Raw genomic sequence first — 18,012 nt, 5'->3', positions numbered from 1 at the left:
GAAAAGTGGAAGGCGCATATTGGAGATCTTTAAATGGAGATAAACATTTCTTCAGTACATAAAATTGATTACTCTGCTCAGGATAAAAGGGAGAAATAGAAAAAATACTCTTTATTTTGTTCCATTGCCTTTATCTTACAGACAGCTTTTGGGGATTTCAGCTTGGACTGCCCACGCCCCTGGAACCAAACCCTGCAGAGGGGTGTGTGTGCCCCCGAGTTGCCTACGGGCGCTTTGGAGGGGGGGCTGCAGCTGGAGCCTGGTCCCTCCCGGCGTGCTGCAGCGCAGAGCAGGCCAGCTTCCCCTTGTCCCGCTGGCTTTGCGTGACGCTCAGCTGGGCACGGCTCTCCAGGGAGCCCTCTCCCGCAAAGCCTCCCGCCTTGGTGGGATGGGGGCATGGAGCATTTGGTGTACCCAGGCCTGATAACGGGGATCCTCATGGTCTGAAGTGCGGCTGCTGAATGTGGTTAGGTACCTGATGGGTTTGTAGCTACTGAAGCTCCTAGGGCTTATTTTCCCCTGTCTAAGTTTTAATTTTGCTTCAGAGCCTGGGACACTTCCCTAGGTCTCTGAGATGCATAGCTCATCTATACAGCAAGCTGTGCTCTATTAAAAGAAACAATTTAGCTGCAAGACAAGATGGTGAAGCTGGAAAAACTAACAGTTTTTTCTTTGCCTTTAAGTATGCAGGAGCCAAATCCTGTGAGGTGCTGGTATGTCTGCTGTGGTTAAAGCTGCTTGCAGTCATTACCCCAGCTGGGGTTTGGCCCATGCTGGTGATCTGTGAGCCTGTTCCAGTTTTATGCTGGAGTTTTCCAAGAGTTAACACCTCACTATTTGTATTTTTATGGGTGTTGGCTGACTAGGGCTATTTATGACAGCAGGACTAAATGAATTAATATCCATAGACTTCCCCTGACCATACAATATAAATCATGAATGGTTGTGGCAGTGTGCCCTTGTTCAAACCACAGCATGGCAGTTGCTTAGATGTAGCTGGACAGTTTTTGTGCACAAATTTAAGCTTTCTTGAAAGAGCTCTGCCCTTCTGGGTCAAATGGGAGCTTTGCTGTTGCCTTCAGCAGTGCAAGATTGAGTCTGTGCTGGTGGCAGAGCGATGCAGCCCTCAGTGCGCACCTTGGTGATGAAGATGACCCTTTGTCCCTTGAGCTATGGTGGCAGCTGGGCTATGGGGATGCATCAATGGGCAAGAGACTTCTGGGCCATTGGATCCAGACATGGACCTGAACAGCTTTCCAGACATCACCAAGTGGCTTTTGCAGATTGGTTTCAAATCTGAAGGACATTATGGAAAGTGGCACAAACATACGTCTTAGAAAACTGTATGAGTGTGTGCTGGCACTGCAGCCAGGCCACCATGGTGCCACGGCCCTACTGAGCACAGCGGGGCGGGTGGAAATTGCCAACAAGACCCTGCCTGAGCTGTGACAGGACTGACCACCTTCGGGGTGACAAAGGGTTCAGCGAGAAGGCTGGCAGCAGTGAAAGCAAAGGGCGGTATTAATTGCCTTTACCGTAGTGCTCGGGCAGGTGTGAGCAGGACTGGAGTGCACATTTGGCAAGTCCAAGCCCAAAGTGGAAGAGCTATTGCTTTGTGGGGATGTCCAAGAGGAGCTGTGACACCAGGATGTGTGGAGATGTGTCCACCTTGTTCTCAGGCTGCAGATCCAGGGTGGAGGCAGTGCCCTGATGGCCCTGTCTGCACCGGGTGAGGAAGGGAGCGACTGGGGGTGCTCCGGGGGGCTGAAGGAGAAGTTGTGATTGAGCCACACTGAAAATGATTGAGGCAAAAGATGGCCAAAGAGAGTACAAGAAAATGAATTGATAACAGTATAGACGGAAGAAAAAGTAGAAGAGGGTCTAACAAGACCCCAGCTATGTCAGAATCAAAAGGGATTATATTTGTGCATGTAAATCCTTCATTGGAACTGGTATCCATATGTGGAAGAAAGCGATACTGCTTTCCTCCTTCCACACACTATTTCTGGTGCTCTCTAAAGTCAAGCCCAAGACTCGCTGGTATTTTATGAAGAAAATGCTGTCTTTTGGGAAATCAGTGCCAGAGTCCAGAAAAATAGATACTTTAATAGCCATGTGATTGAATAAATGTTATTCTTTCCCTTGTTTTTATAATAAGGAAAAGAATTTGGTGAGAAAGCTTTATCACTTTAAAGACTGACATCTTTCATCATTTGAGCCCTACTACTTAGATATGGAGAGGGGAAAGGGGAAAGTTGCGCATCCCTGAAGAAAACAAGCAAAGCGTGCCAGCGCCTCCGAAGTGCCGCGGTGCAGCTGGTGGAGAGCCTGCAAAGGCAGCTCGAGTGTCTGAGCCAGGGCTCCTGTGCCTCGGCCCGCTTGTGCTGCAGGGAGGTGATGCTATGTCTCCTTGCGGAGACGGGCGGGTGGGTCCCTGTTCTAGCGAAGGTCAACTCAGGTTGGGATTCAGCTGCTGTATCTTGGCAGTGGAGGTGCGGAGCTGAAAAGTCCAGGGGTGTGCACAGTCACATCCACGGCCGACCTGCCCTTCTTGAAGTGTCAGCAGGACCAAATGGAAAGATCAACCAACCCTATCCCTTGCTGATAAGAAATAGCCTGAAGCCCTGCTGTTATTGTTGATTTGGAGCCCTTCCTTGGAAAAAGCCAAAATTATTCATCCTTAGGACACAGTCGTTACAAGCAGAAGGGCAACATTTTCCAGCAGTTTTTTCCGAGACAAATATAAATACATATGTGAATATTTTGTGTGCTCATGCCTGTTTTGCTGTGTTCTTGATTGCAAGTGTCCTTCCCCCACCTAGGCAGAGCAATCAAAAATCCCATTTTGACATTTTCAGCTCAATTTTTTTCCAATGATATTGGGTGAATGCTTTGGGGACTGGTGCATGGAGAAAGGGATCACTTTGTTGCATGTCTGTGAGCAGGGCAGAACATAATGGGCTTAAATGAGCTGGGGAAGAGTTGGGTGTTAGGAGGACCGTGTCTGGTGGTGAGGGTGGAGGGTGGTGACAGTCCTCCCTGGTACAGGTTTAGCTTGTGTGGCTGCATGGCGATGGAGGTTGTTGTGGCTCAGCCCCCGCCAGCAGCTCAGCACCACGCAGCCATCGCTCACTGCCCCTGCCCCCATGGGATGGGGGAGAGAATCGGAGGAGTGAGAGGGAGAAACACTCCTGGGCTGAGATAAGAACAGGTTAATCATTGAAATAAAGTAAAATAATAATAATAACAATATAATAATAATAGTAATAACAATATCCAAAGCAAGTGATGCCCAATGCAATTGCTCACCACCCACCGACTGATGCCCAGCCAGTTCCCAGCAGCAATCGCTGCTCCCCGGCCAACCCCCCCAGTTTCCATACTGCCCATGACGCCGTATGGTATGGAATGGCCCTTGGGGCAGTTGGGATCAACTCTCCTGGCTGTGCCCCCTCCCAGCTCCTTGTGCCCCTGGCAGAGCATGGGAAGCTGAAAAGTCCTTGCCTGGCATAAGCAGTGCTGAGCAACAACTAAACCATCAGCGTGTTATCAGCATTCTTCTCCTGCTAAATCCAAACCACAGCACTGTGCCTGCTACTGGGAAGAAAATGAACTCTATTCCAGCCGAAACCAGGACAGAGGTGTATGGCATGCTCTGTACAGCTGAATTGGAGCCTTCTTGCGATGCTAAGTGAGGTGAAATCAGGTACAAAACATGCATCCGAAACTACGCTTCTGAGGCTTTCTCATTGTATGCTGAAGTTATTTTTCTTTGACAACAGATGCAGCTCATCTTTCGGACAAGGGAGCAATGTCTGCGCCACCTGCAAAGGATCAGGGGGGCTGCTGAGCTGCATCGACCTGCAAGTACAAAGGCATGGCTAACAACAAATGTTAAATCTCAGGTGGGTCTTACATGGGCAGAAAATCCTTCCTTTTCATGGCGAATATGCTGTCAAATACCCCAGCAAGCAGTGGAGGAGCAGGAGATGGTGGTGTCCCTTAAGGGACTGGGTGAGGCTTTGAAAAGTGCAATCATGGAGCTGGGCTGCTCAGGCGCGTGATGACAGATTCACATTTCCAAGGTTTGCTGTAGCTTGCGGGCATCTTGGAGAGCTCTGTGCAGCTGCTGAGGGTGAATCTCCTTCTGAAAACTCCCCATGGTTTATTTTAGCAATAGGTATTTGTTAGTCACCCTGCCGTTAGAGATGGTCTCAGACAACCCCTGCAGCTCTGGGCAGCTTCAGGTTTCTGGTTTGGGGAATCCACATTATACATTTTGCAGTTTGGCTCTAATTTTCAGTTCATAAAGTAGCTGGAGCCGAGGCAAAGCTCCTAGATTGCTCTGAATTGCTCTGGATTAAACTGTCAGCCATCCTTCTACTGTTACTGCTTTTGAGGCTGTATTTTTTTACCATTTGTAAAATGATCACTTTTATCTTTGTAAAATGGCAGTAAAATGAAAATAACAGTAATCCTCTGAGGCTTTGAGCCTAACATCTGCTGGAAGCAGAGCTGGAATTTGCTGCACTAGGTCCCGGTTTCCTCTCCAGCAACATTTGCCTCCAGGTTGTCATTAGGAAGCAGAAACTTATGATGGCAAAGTGTCTACCCTGGCAAATCCAGAGAGGAGGAGGAGAAAGGCGCTAACCTGAGCTGCTGGGGTTGGTGGTGCGCTCGCAGCAGGAGAACGATGAAGGAAATCCTCAGTCGGACCCCACTGGGTTTCTTTCCAAACCTAGGTGGCCACAAGTATGGCTTTGTTCCTTTAGGAAGAATAATATTTTTGAAGATGCAGAAGACCGAAGAGCTGGGTTTACTGACAAAGCTCTTCAAGGTGGTGGTTGGGTGGAGATGCTTTGAAATGAGCAGCGCCTTTGAGATGAGCCAGAGACTGCGCTCATTAGCACTTAAAATAGCATAGCTACAGGTCTGGAGACAGAACAACTCGTGTAGCCTGAGGTGAAGCTTAAAAAGAATTTGAACTGTCAAAAGCAGAAAAGGGCATTTGAAAACATAGCACTCTGTTTTCCCAGTTACTTGTGTAACTGAATCAGCTAACCCATGTGTCATCTACAGTCCAATTCTCCTTTTATAGTAAAAACAAATATTGGAGGGACTCGGGGCCAAATGCTGCTTTTTTTTTTGTCAATCTACATTGTTGGCATGGTTTCCAGAGCTGCTGAGCTATCAAATCGTGACCAGAGGCAGGAGAAGTGATGATGATTTGCACCTTTCAGAGCGGGGCTGCATCACCGCTGCCTTCCAGGGAAGACCTCGGGCACCATTGATCCCCAGCCCTCCTTCCCCGCCAGGCATGCTCAAGCCTTCTGGCATGAGCAGCTTCAGCATCTGAAACATCTTTGTTTTCTGCAGGTTTATCTATTGATGAATTTCCCAAGCCCTGCAATGAGTCGAGCTTTCCCAAATGTCGTTGGCGCAGCATGGCTCTCAGCTTGCACCCAGGTCCAGCGTGCTGGGGTGGGCGAGCGCGGCGCAGCTCTGGGGGAGCGCGCAGCCCATAGCTCGGGGGAAGAGACCCTGCCTGCCTGGTGCCCCCGTTGCCCTCCTTGTCCTTCCCCGCTGGAGCGCCTCAGAGGGCCTCTCGGGCAGCGGAGAACAGGGGTTTGGGCAACAGCTGCGTTGTGGCTATTGATGTGGAAGGGGAGGTTGCTGCTTGTCAAGAGCAAACAGACCTTAAACCTTTAATCTGCAAAGGAAAGAAAACCAGCAATGAGCTAAAAGAGAGGATGAGTGAGCAGGGTGAGGCGGCTCTGGCCGGGCAGCTCCTGGTTTGCAGTCACAGCTCCCGTGCTGGCTGCCGTGTGTGCCGGTGCAGCCCGGCTGCTCCGCGCCTTTGTGGGCACACGGAGGGGACGCCAGGCGCGTGGCCGAGCCGGCGCACTGAGCGGGAGCGGGACGTCAGCCCTGGCTAAGCACCGCGAGCTTCGGGCTGGGTATCGCAGCCTGTGCGGCGGGCGCTGCCCTGCGCAAGCTCCCTCATTTCCCAGGGAAACGGTGTAGCTCACCGTCATGCTCTGCGCACAAAACAGGGAAAAATGCTTTCTCAGAGGGGCGGGGAGGGTGCATAAAGCTGTGTACGTGTTGCTTTAGAGGTCTGCCACAGGTGCCTGTGTGTCTGTTGCCTAAGCTGGGTTTGTCGTTCTTGTGGTCTCGGAGGCAAATCACCAAGCAAATTCCTAGAATAGAATCATAGAATCATTTAGGTTGGAAAAGCCCTTTAAGATCATCCAGTCCAACCATTAACCTGCACTACCAAGTCTACTCTAAGCCAATCAAGGGTAGACTAGACTGAACCATGTCCCCAAGTGCCACCTCTGCCCATTTTTTGAACACTTCCAGGGATGGGGACTCCTACAAAGGAGATGTACCTGTGGAAATGGAAACTGTGGGCATGGAGATGAAAATACGGCGTATGACAGAACGTTCCCCTGAGGTGTGGTTGCTCCACCCAGTGACAGGATCCCTCAGAGCGCCGCGGGCTGCTCTCCACCACCCCCCAGCAGCACGGTGCTCTGGGCTGAGCCATGGGTCCGGTTTGCTGGGCGAGTTGAGGTGCGGTGCAGCCCGGAGAGAACGGGGAGCCCGGCAGGTGCCTCACCCCGCTGCTAGGTCTGAGAGCGGGGGCTTGAGCGCGGGTCACAAACCACTGCTTGCCTCTGAGGGATTTGCTGGGTCTCTCTCCTGGCTTCATCACTAGTGAAAAAGCAAATTTGACCCTGCAGTAAGGTGTTTAACTTTTTTTCCACAACTGCTGCTGCGACAGAATACTCTTCTGTCTGGGAGCGAGCCTTAGCTTAATTTCTTCAGCAATTATGAGTGAAGGAAGATGGGGAGACAGGTCCTAAAACTGTCTTACCATAGCAAAAAAATATGTGACTCCATGAGCCAAAGTGGTGCTGGCCTCATCCCAGTGGGGTTGAATCCAGTAGGGCTGGATCAGTGGAAATGAAAGCTCTGGGTTTAAGATAGCCACAGTGGATCGGAAGCAGCTCCGCTGAGGCTGTGGCTGCACGCCAGTGAAGACGACTGCACGTTCCCTGTTGTAGCGTTGTACCCCGTGAGTCTTGGTGATAAAATGGCACTGTGCGTGAGCTCCTGCCTCGATCTCTCAGATCGTATGCAGGTTTCTCGCTACTGCTCTGCAGGCAGTGCGGCTGCGGTGCCTGACTTGCAGTCGTCGGTAACCTCGGCTCTGGTGTAAATGAAGGTTGTGTTCAGACCTTTTTTTAAAAAAAAAAGAAAAAGCTTTATTATAAAGCTAAAGAAATAGGTGGGAGAGGATGAAGTAACCTAGAGTCCTGGCCTTATGAGGAGTGGCTGAGGGAGCTGGGGGTGTTCAGCCTGGAGAAGAGGAGGCTGAGGGGAGACCTGATCGCTCTGCAGCTCCTGGCAGGAGGGGGCAGGGAGGGGGTGTTGGGCTCTGCTCCCAAGTAGTTAGCGATAGGACGAGAGGAAATGGGCTCAAGCTGCGCCAGGGGAGGTTTAGGTTGGAAATTAGGAAAAATTTCTTTACAGAAAGGGTGGCCAAGCATTGGAACAGGCTGCCCAGAGAGGTGGGGGAGTCCCCATCCCTGGAAGTGTTCAAAAACGGGCAGAGGTGGCACTTGGGGACATGGTTCAGTCTGGTCTACCCTTGATTGGTTTAGTGTGGACTTGGCAGTGTAGGTTAATGGTTGGACTGGGTGATCTTAAAGGTCTTTTCCAACCTAAATGATTCTATGATTCTGTGATTCTATGACACATCCACCGGTTTCGGCAGTCCTTAAGCCCACTTTCCAGTGTGACTGTACTTGCTGCTGTTGCAGAGCGCCCAGTGTGTGGAGCGTACTTCACCTTCCTTGTGACTGCTACACGGACGTGGATACAGCTCGTCTTTCTTTAAAGATGTCATTAATGAACTATGACGTATTCCAAATGAACTGATGCTGACTGCAGTGTTATATCCCTCCTAAAACTGATGATTGGGCGTTTTCTATTTGGTTTAGAAAATGGTGGGGGACGGACAGGTGTAAGCACTCCTGACTTTATTTTGCATGCTTAAAATGCAGTGGTGGTTGGTGCAGGACCTCTAGAAAATCTCTTTGAGTGTGTGCAGAGTAAGGGCTGAGAATTTAAACCTTCTCCTGTGCAGAACTCTTATGAAATGGTCTTCATTTTTAAAAAGCTTTTGTATAGACTCTTCAAAGTAGATGAAAGGAATATTTCACAAAGGTGACTGAAGAATAGATGTGCTTCTAGCAGCTTTGAACAAAAAGTAAATGTTGGTAATAGATATGCCAGGCTTAAATATTTTATCAAACTGGAATTATTTACCTGGAATTTTGTTTTGAATCAGTATGGGAGACCATAGGAGCTGCACATGAGGGATTTTGGTGCTATCACAATATTTCAAACTCTGATTTGGAAATGATTTTCCACTTCAAAGTACAGAATTTTGTACTTTACATAATGAGCAACACAAAGTGAAAAGCCTAAATTTGATGGACATTTTTTTCTGGAATCTAGAGGTTGCTTTTGTTCAGAAAAAAGCCAAACTTTCAATCTTTCATCGCATTTTTTGAAACAAGGTCCTGGCTGACTCCAGAGGTCAGCTGGGCTTGGCATCCTCTGTCTGTCTGTCCCCGCACTGTCCCTGCATCCCCGGGCAGTGCCGTGAGCGTTACCTGGGCCTCTGCAGAGCACAGCTCCGGGGGAGGCAGATAGGATGCATTTTAGGGCAAGCACTGCAAAGCTTTTAAAACAAGGAGTGTTTCAATATAATTCTTTAATTTATGCTCTTAGTTACTTTTTCCATGATTATTTCATTGCATCGAGATTGAACTGTAGGGAAACAAATCACTCCAGAGAGCTACGGGGGGGCGGGAGGGGGAAGCATATATTTAGTTTATCGTAACAAACACGGAAAATGCGGGTGAGCTGTCTTCCAGCAGCGAGTGCGGGACAGCGGTCGCCATTCCCGGACCGACAGCACCATCTAGTGAGACCCGGCCCGGCAGCATCCCCTGCCCGGGTACCGGCAGCATCCTGGGCCCGGGAGCATCCCCTGCCCGGGTACCGGCAGCATCCTGGGCACCGAGGCATCCCCTGCCCGGGTACCGGCAGCATCCTGGGCCCGGGAGCATCCCCTGCCCGGGTACCGGCAGCATCCTGGGCACCGAGGCATCCCCTGCCCGGGTACCAGGGAGCATCCTGGGCACCGAGGGCATCCCCTGCCCGGGTACCGGCAGCATCCTGGGCACCGAGGCATCCCCTGCCCGGGTACCGGCAGCATCCTGGGCACCGAGGCATCCCCTGCCCGGGTACCGGCAGCATCCTGGGCCCGGGAGCATCCCCTGCCCAGGTACCAGGGAGCATCCTGGGCACCGAGGGCATCCCCTGCCCGGGTACCAGGGAGCATCCTGGGCACCGAGGGCATCCCCTGCCCGGGTACCGGCAGCATCCTGGGCACCGAGGCATCCCCTGCCCGGGTACCGGCAGCATCCTGGGCACCGAGGCATCCCCTGCCCGGGTACCGGCAGCATCCTGGGCACCGAGGGCATCCCCTGCCCGGGTACCGGCAGCATCCTGGGCCTGGGAGCATCCCCTGCCCGGGTACCGGCAGCATCCTGGGCACCGAGGGCATCCCCTGCCCGGGTACCAGGGAGCATCCTGGGCACCGAGGGCATCCCCTGCCCAGGTACCGGGGAGCATCCTGGGCACCGAGGGCATCCCCTGCCCGGGTACCGGGGAGCATCCTGGGCACTGAGGGCATCCCCTGCCCGGGTACCCGGGAGCATCCTCTGCCCAGCCCTGGCTCCAGTTTTGCTTGGGGAAAGTTGGATCTGGTGGATTTGCCTCCTAAAGGAAATGGTGAAACTTTTCTGGGGCTTCCTCATGTCTGGCATGGACAGGTTTTCCTGAGAGCAGGCAGCGGAGCATCCTAGCTTCTGCCTGCTTGGGCAGTGGGAAGCAGCTGGCCAGATGCTTTGGGCTCTCCAGATGGGGATGGAGAGAGGAAGAGAGGCTGACCGCAGCACCGGGGGAATGTGTAGGTGTGCAGGCAGCAAGAGAAGCAAGCAGTTCTCTCAACTGCAATAATTTCAGTCTTTAAATTATACTTTCTGCAGGTGTGTTTGCATTCTGGCACAGGGGACATGAGCGCTAGAGTCTGAGCTGCTCTGTTGAAGCAGAGGAGAGTTTACATCGGACTTTGGTGAGGATGGTCCTTTCAGAGGCCCCGGTATCCCGGAGACACCCTGTTTGCAGAGTGGCAAATGTGCCTTTGGGTTCCCTCGCCCTCCCCAAGCAGGCTGTGAGAATGTTTTATGGACCCCAAAGCGCAGGAGAGCCCCGCCAGAGCCTGGAGGCACTCACTGAAGCAACTTCCCTCACTGGCGTGGTGTTTCCAGCCCCAAGCACTGACACGAGACATTAATTTCTCAAGCCAATGACATATGTGTCCTTGAACAGCGATGGAGAAAGAACAGTTGATCAGGTGAGACTTTACGATGCAAGAGTTTATTTTTGGGGAACGTTGCGCTGCTGAAAATACTGGGGAGAGAACGATGCGGCTTCGAGCCAGAGTGCAGGCAGGGAGGGAGGCTGTGTTAGAGGGCAACCAGGAGGTTTATTTCAACAAAGAACTCGGGGAACACTTGTTAATATTTCATATTAGGGCTAAAAATGGAGAAAATACTGTTCCCTTCCTTTTTGAAAAGCCAGGCGGCATGGATGTTAACTGGGGAAATTAATAACGTTGCTCTTCTTCACGTGGCATTTAAAGATGCTTTCATTCCATGTTGTGTGCTTGTCACAAGGTGTTTTCACCAAGACCTCCTATTTTCATGGATTTTATTGTCTGCAAAAATAAAATCCATTTTGGATTAAATATGACAGATTTATTTTCTTTGAGGTGTGAGAAAAAAGTAGCTCTGTAAAGTGATGGCCATAACGTAACTTCAAATATGATTGTTGAAGGCATGGTCTGTAAAGCACCCACTTTTGGGGAAGGTTATATGGTCACTTGAAAGAAAGTGTTGCCCCAATTTTCCGTTGTGAACCCACAAAACAATGAGTTTTTGAAGATGGGATTGTGATTGTGTCTGTTATATGGCACCCAGTTTCATCGAAAAAGAATTGTAAAACATAGTTCATACAAAAGCTGCACCTAACAACAATATTCCTACAGTGCTGCCCACCCCTCTTATGGACTAGTGTTGCGTTTCTCCTTCAGGGATGCTTAAACAAAAATGTGATCAAAACCAATACAAAAACGTGTCTGCATACTGGATAAAATAATTTGCCTTAACCTTTGAACACTTCAAATTCTTTTGCTTAATAAAATAGTTTTGAATTTCCTCTGTAGGCAGAATTAGTACATTTGCACGTGTAGAGTTGATTTATTGTGTATTTAATGCCCCATTGTATTAGTTCTAAAAGCATTTCAGAATGCTTGTGGTGGTTAGCTTGTGAAATGATCTAAGTCAGTGGATCTCAGCTGAAGCCTGTATTGGCTTGATCTTAATCCAGATTAATGCTTCTTGTATCTTAGTCTCTTTGATCAGTTTTGCAAAAGTTTTTTCCTAGCTAATCAGAATGAAATGTAAATCAAAACTTCATCCCCAGTTATCTCTTGATCTTTGTGTTTTCCTTGCTTGGGCAGAAATCCTTCTGCAATGCTGTTAGCCCAGCTGGGAGCATGAAGCACCCAAAACACTGGAGAATTCCTTGCATGGCATTTTTAGCAATCTGAGTAAACATTTTACCACTCACATTGTCAATTCAGCAGCAGCAGATCGTCTCTTCTTGCTGACTCCTGGGCAGCTGCCCTGACTTTGGCGTGGGAAAGGGGAATTTGGTTCCTGTCCCCCAGTCCTGCCTGCTTCCCAGCCTCGCTCGCTCTCTTCTCTGCTGGGCATCCAGCACCCAGCACATGCAGAGCAGGAGGTTTGATGTAGTCCCTGGTTTTGCGTGTCCCCTCCAGTAATACTTGATCATATCACTGAACTCGGGTAGGATTAATGGATTGGTAGAAAACAGAATAACAAAGATGTTTTCCCAAATTAAAAACAATGGGCAGCTGGGGGCAGAGCTGAGCATTTGTGGGTTTGCTCCCCATAACGGCTGAACCTTTCTGCAGCTGAGGATGGCAGCTGGCATACTGGGTGCCTGAAAATACTGTGTGGTAAGAGTTCATAAGCAGAAAAAAAAGCTGGATTACACATCTATGCAGAGAATAGAAAATTTGAGGTTGATTTGGTAAGGCTTCATCACCAAGAGGCAAATCTGAAGGGAACAAAACCTCATTAGTTCCACTGCTCACAGAGTTGCATCGGCTCTCCTTCGTTTCCCCTCCGTCACAGAACAGATCACTTTCTCCCAACTTCCTTTGCTGAGATTCATTATCCCCTCGGTGGTGCTGCTGCTCTGAAGGAGAGAAGAGATGGATCCAAAGCTTACCCTGCCTGGTCTGCATGCCTCCAGAACAGATTTGATTTGTGATGCTTTATGTATGCATTTCTCTGAGCAGTAACGAGGATCTGGTGAGCTGTGGGAGCCCAGGCCCTCCTCCTCCTCCCCCTGACAAGCCAGCTATGGGCAGCACCGGCAGCTCCATGGGCGATGGGACTGATGCCAAAGCCTTGTTCCACAGAGCGGCTGCCTGGGTCATTCCTGCTGCGCCTGTCGTCAGCTTGAGCTATGCATGGGGTACAGCGTGCGGGGGTGCTGGTGCAGGGCTCGGGGGGGGGTGCTGGTGCAGGGCTCGGGGGGGTGCTGGTGCAGGGCTCGGGGGTGCTGGGTGGCCAGTGCCGCTGCCTGCTGCTCTGTACTGGAAGGCGACATTGTGAAATTCTGGTTTTGCAACAGGAGCAAACATCAGAGCATCCTCTCCCCTGTGGTCTGGTTCCCAAGGGCCGGGTGCCGGGCTTTGCCAGGAAGGGGGGACTGCGTGCAGCCCAGCCTGAGCTGCAGCAGCTCAGCACGGCTCAGGGAGGCCAAGGGCTTGGGCTGGTGTCCAGGCAGGAGGGGGCAAGAGGGTACAGCACTGGGAACTGGGAAAAAATCTGACAACGTGGCTCGCAGCAGAGCGAAACATTGAGAGTTTGCTGGGTGCTGCAGACATTGTGTAAACCGCAAGTTTCTGCTAAAAGCACGAGTTTTTAGAGCTGGCGTTTCCCACCGGCGTGGGCACGTGCTGTTGGCACTGGGCTCTGCCCTCTCACGCTGGAGCAAAGGATGCTGCGGCGCCGAGTGGGCCGGGAGGCAAAGCACATCCTGAGATATAGCAGTGACTTTATTCCAGATGATTAGGAGGAGCGGGCTGATTCACAGCAGCCTGTTTTCTGAGTGAGTCTGAAATCAGCGAGGAGATTGCTCACCACCAAAATAACTTAGTTTGGCAAGTGATTTTGATGGAAGAGCACTGAGCTGGACAAATCTGCCTGAACAAATTCCCCTGGAAGATCATTTTCAGACCCATTTCTTTCTCTCATCTATCCAATATCTCAAAGCAGCGGATGAGATGAAAAAGCTGGGAAGGCAGGCAGCCTGCGACTTGCTTTTGTTCTCTGCTGTGGCGGTGCGCTGCTTTCCAGCCGCCCGCCTTCCCCTTCATTTGATCCTCCCCACGGCCCGAAACACTGCAGCCTCTCTGAGCAGAAGCACTGGAAAAGAACTCATCTGGAGCGTTAAATGCCATGCTGGATACCACGCATGCTACTTGCAGTCTTCCTGGGGACCCTTCTTCCTTGCAAACCAGCGGCAATTTGTAACTGCGCTTTGGGAGTGTTTATAGATGTCACCTCTGTTGAACCCTTCTTTCACGCAGGCGTTGCTGCGGCTCCCATCCCCATCCCGGCGTGGAGCCCTCCGCAACCCCAGGAGCTGGTGGGCGCAGGGCCCGGCACAGGCGGCAGCCGTGCAGGTACCTGCCGTGGGTGCAGCGTTGCATGGGGACAGCGCAGCTTGTGAGGGCCCAGGGCAGTGGGGAGCGGGGGTGAAAGGCGGGGGGAGGCGAGGGAAGGGCAGAGGATGCACATCACCCTCTCTGGAAGAGGCAACTTGGCTCATCGTCATGACATTGAAGGGTAGCGCTGCAAGTCGGCAAACGCCAACAGCAATCTTGCCTTCCTGTTTCCTTCCAGGACACTTTCCCACCCTGTCCCCTCCAAAACCTCTGGCATTTCAAGCAGGAGAGGTAAAACATCTTTTTCATCTGTTGTTGAAATATGTCTAAAGATGTGACAAGGTGTTTTCTGCCTCCTACGGAAAGTGCAACGATGGCTGTAGAGCTGTGGTGGCCCCCGCACCGTGGCAGTGGCCCTGCACAGGAGGAGCTGAGCGACTCCCTCAGATGCTGCCTGCTTTCTCGTTAACACCAAAAAGTGAGATCAGCCCCGCTTACGTAAAGGGCCCTTATGGGTGATGACAAGCAAACGGGTGTTCAGGTGCATGAATTTTGGCTGCTTGGTGACAGACCCTTAAACCAGCTCTTTGCTGAGACTGGGGGCTTTGCTTTTAGGGGAAATCAAAACGATTTAGCCTATAAAAAACCCCAAAATCTCCACATGGACAATCTTAAATGAAGTGTGGAAATTGCTAATGAATTTTGACTGGTCTTTAAAGGTTTTTTTTTCCCCTTGTGATTAAAAAACTTTCAGGAGATCACAGCAACTATGCATTTTCAAAGTACCTGTTTTCTTTTTTTTTTTTATCCCCCAGCATCTTCTATATTTCCAAGGATGAAGCCAAAGATGCCTTCATATTGTTTGCAGACAGCAAATGCTGCTATAGGACTGCCCCGCCAAAACACACGGTGGTCTGGAGCATGACTGTGTTGAAGAGGTATTGAGCAAGGAGGTGACATTAGTTTGCACAACTGCGTGATAGACTTACACCTCAGCCCACTGCACTAAGAAATTACTTCAGGTATGTTTTTGAGATGTGCAGCTGTCCTGGTTCAGCCCCAGGCAGCAGCTCAGCACCACGCAGCCATCGCTCACTGCCCCTGCCTCCATGGGATGGGGGAGAGAATCGGAGGAGTGAGAGTGGAAAAAAAACACTCCTGGGGTGAGGCAAGAACAGTTTAATAATTGAAATAAGGTAAAAAAGAATAATAACAACAATATAATAATGATAATAACAATATCCAAAGCAAGTGATGCCCAATGCAATTGCTCACCACCCACCGACCGATGCCCAGCCAGTTCCCAGCAGCGATCGCTGCTCCCCGGCCAACCCCCCCAGTTTCTATACTGCCCATGACGCCGTATGGTATGGAATGGCCCTTGGGGCAGTTGGGATCAACTCTTCTGGCTGTGCCCCCTCCCAGCTTCTTGTGCCCCTGGCAGAGCAGGGGAAGCTGAAAAGTCCTTGACTAGTGTAAGCACTGCTCAGCAACAGCTACAACATCAGCGTGTTATCAACATTATTCTCATACTAAATCCAAAACACAGCACTATGGCAGCTACTAGGAAGAAAATTAACTCTATCCCAGCCAAAACCAGGACAGTAATATAAAATGAAAAATTCTTGAACGTTCAGCTTGTGTTATGTTTCCACTGTAAAAAAAAAAAAAAAAAAAAAAAAAAAAATTGCATATCTCTTTCTTTGGTAAGTGTAAGGATTCTCTGCATAGGTGAGGACTGGAGCACAGGCTGTGGTTAGTGGCACAGGACTCCGGTGTTTATCACAGGACTGAACACGTGTGCCAGGAGCCCGTGGGGCCAGGGACACAGGACACTCTCTGCCACCCCTCTGTGGGACAGGGACAGCCGTGCGCTGGCCTGCATGGAGGCAGCCTCTCAGCAAAACAAGAGACAGTTATTGATTTTTGTTCTTTCCCAGCTGCTGCTCTTGCAGCAGGAGGTCAGTGGTTGCAATGCAGGAACTGGTTCCGGTCCTGTGAAGCGCAGTGCATGCTGGTGTTGGTGGGGAGTGGGGCTCAGCCCACAGCTCTGTCCCTTCCCAGCAGGCTCTCTGTCACTGTTAATTCTCATTTTTTGCCAGTACCAGCTGCAAACATTCACTGAGAGCAGGAGCACTCTTCCAGGCAGTGAGCCCTACAGGGATGAGCTGGTCGGTGTCCTTGGGCAGCAAGCAGCTGACTTTCCTGGGGCTGCACATGGCAGAGTAAAACTGCCCCTCTCCCCCACCCTGGGCCACTCAGCAAGGCTTTCTCCAAAGAAAAAGTCAGAGGTGTTGTGCATGGGAATTGCACAAGCCAGCAAGCTCTCCCGCGCCCAGGCTGTGAGCGGTGATGGGAGCTTCCTCCTGCTGAGTCTGCTGAATTTGCTGATGTCCAGTCCCCTGCATGTGCCCAGTCTCTGCCAGAGGCATCTGGGGGACCGGGCTCGGCTTCTTAGGAAAGAGCTACAGCCAAAACACAGGCGAGGGGAGCACCAGGCAGCTGGCACGGTTTGGGCTCTCCTTTTGCGGGTGATGGAGGTGGCAGCGGCTGTCCCCATTGCCAGCAGAGGTGGCCCTGGGTGCCGAGGGGCATCCAGGCAGGTTCCCCATGTCCCTACCACCCTGCATCTCTTCTTGCCTTCTCCCCCACAGCAGGCGGGTTTGTGGACTCTCTAGAGACGGTGGTGCCCCCGGGACATGACTGTGGTCTCCCCTCCTCTGTTTGCTGACTGTGAGATGCATCTACCAGCACCTCGCACCTACGGGGTCCGGGTGAGCTCCCTGTGGGGGCTCTTCTGCAGCGCTCGTCATGGCACAGGGTGCTCTGCCGCGCGTGCCGGCAGCGCTGCGGCAGGTGAAGACACCGGTGTGGCGTCCCTGATCTGCCTGGAAAACTGCCCTGCGAGGGGCTGCGCCTGGGGTTTGGGCTACGCTCAGTCCAGCAGTGAGGAGCTCTGAGCCTTCGTGGCCTGATGCTGCATCCGCTGCAGCCCGTGGCCCTGCTGACCCCCCTGGGGGACCGGAGTCCGGCAGCATCCTGGTATTCCAGCTACAAATGCCACAGCGTGCATTCATTTTCAACCTTCTGGGCTATTATATTCAGTTCTGTATTTTTGGATAAGTATCTGCTACATGTACCTATTTTGACAGAGTTATTTTTACTCATTAGAACAACCATTTTTTGGTGTACTGTTATATTTATTGCTTCTTCCCTTCATGACTTAATGATAAGAAAAGATAACTCTGGTTCTGGCAGGAAGCATTGTTTTTCTGCTTGAACTAATGATAGTATTTTAATAGCTTCAGATAAAGGATTAGCACTTGGTTTTGGCAAAGGACTGCTTTTACTGCTTGAAATAGTCTGGAGTGTGCATTTTGGATGGGCAAGTTGCCATTAAAAATTATTTGTACCCACCCAAAAAGAACAAAGCCCAACTATTTTTACTCCTGGGATAAACCAAACAAAATCAGGCAGAAAAAGCGATCCTAACTGGGGTTTGGGTGAGCACAACCGGTCTGGAAGGAACGCCAGGCTGGCTTCTCCTCTTGCCTTTCAATGCTGGTTTGCCATGGGCCAGAGCCTCCTTGGGCCGCTATTCCAGCAGATGCCTGTGCAGAAGAGGCTCTTCCAGCCAGGCACAGTCCTGCTCCTTCCAACATCTGTGCTGGATCTGAGCAGGCGTGGGGCGGGCGGCTTGCACGGCAGCCCTTAGCCCTCTCTGCCGGCTGGTTTGAGCCTCCTGCTCTTCTTCATCCAAGGTGATCCGCAGAGCGAGGTTACGAGCTGGGTTCAAAGGTGTTTGCCCATGAGCAGTGGCAAGGGGTGTCCGGCACGCTGCTCTGCACCTGGCGAGTGACTGCCCTGCTCCATCTGCTTGGCTTCCAGGGCTGTCCCAGCTGCTCCGGAGCTGGTCGTGCCCCATGAGGCAATTACGGAGGACCTGGAATGGTATGCTGGCCTGAGATCCTCGTGGGATTGCTCCAGGTATTGTCTCCACTGTGAGAGAGAACAAAACGTGTATTTTAAAAATACTTTGAAAGGCGTATGACACCAGCTAACCTCCCTTGTCATCCCCTTTCTTTTTTTGAGCTTTGAGATGA

The sequence above is a fragment of the Pelecanus crispus genome, chromosome 7, assembly GCF_030463565.1.
Source record: "Pelecanus crispus isolate bPelCri1 chromosome 7, bPelCri1.pri, whole genome shotgun sequence".
NCBI classification, from domain to species: Eukaryota; Metazoa; Chordata; class Aves; order Pelecaniformes; family Pelecanidae; genus Pelecanus; species Pelecanus crispus.
This window is presented reverse-complemented; position numbering follows the sequence as displayed.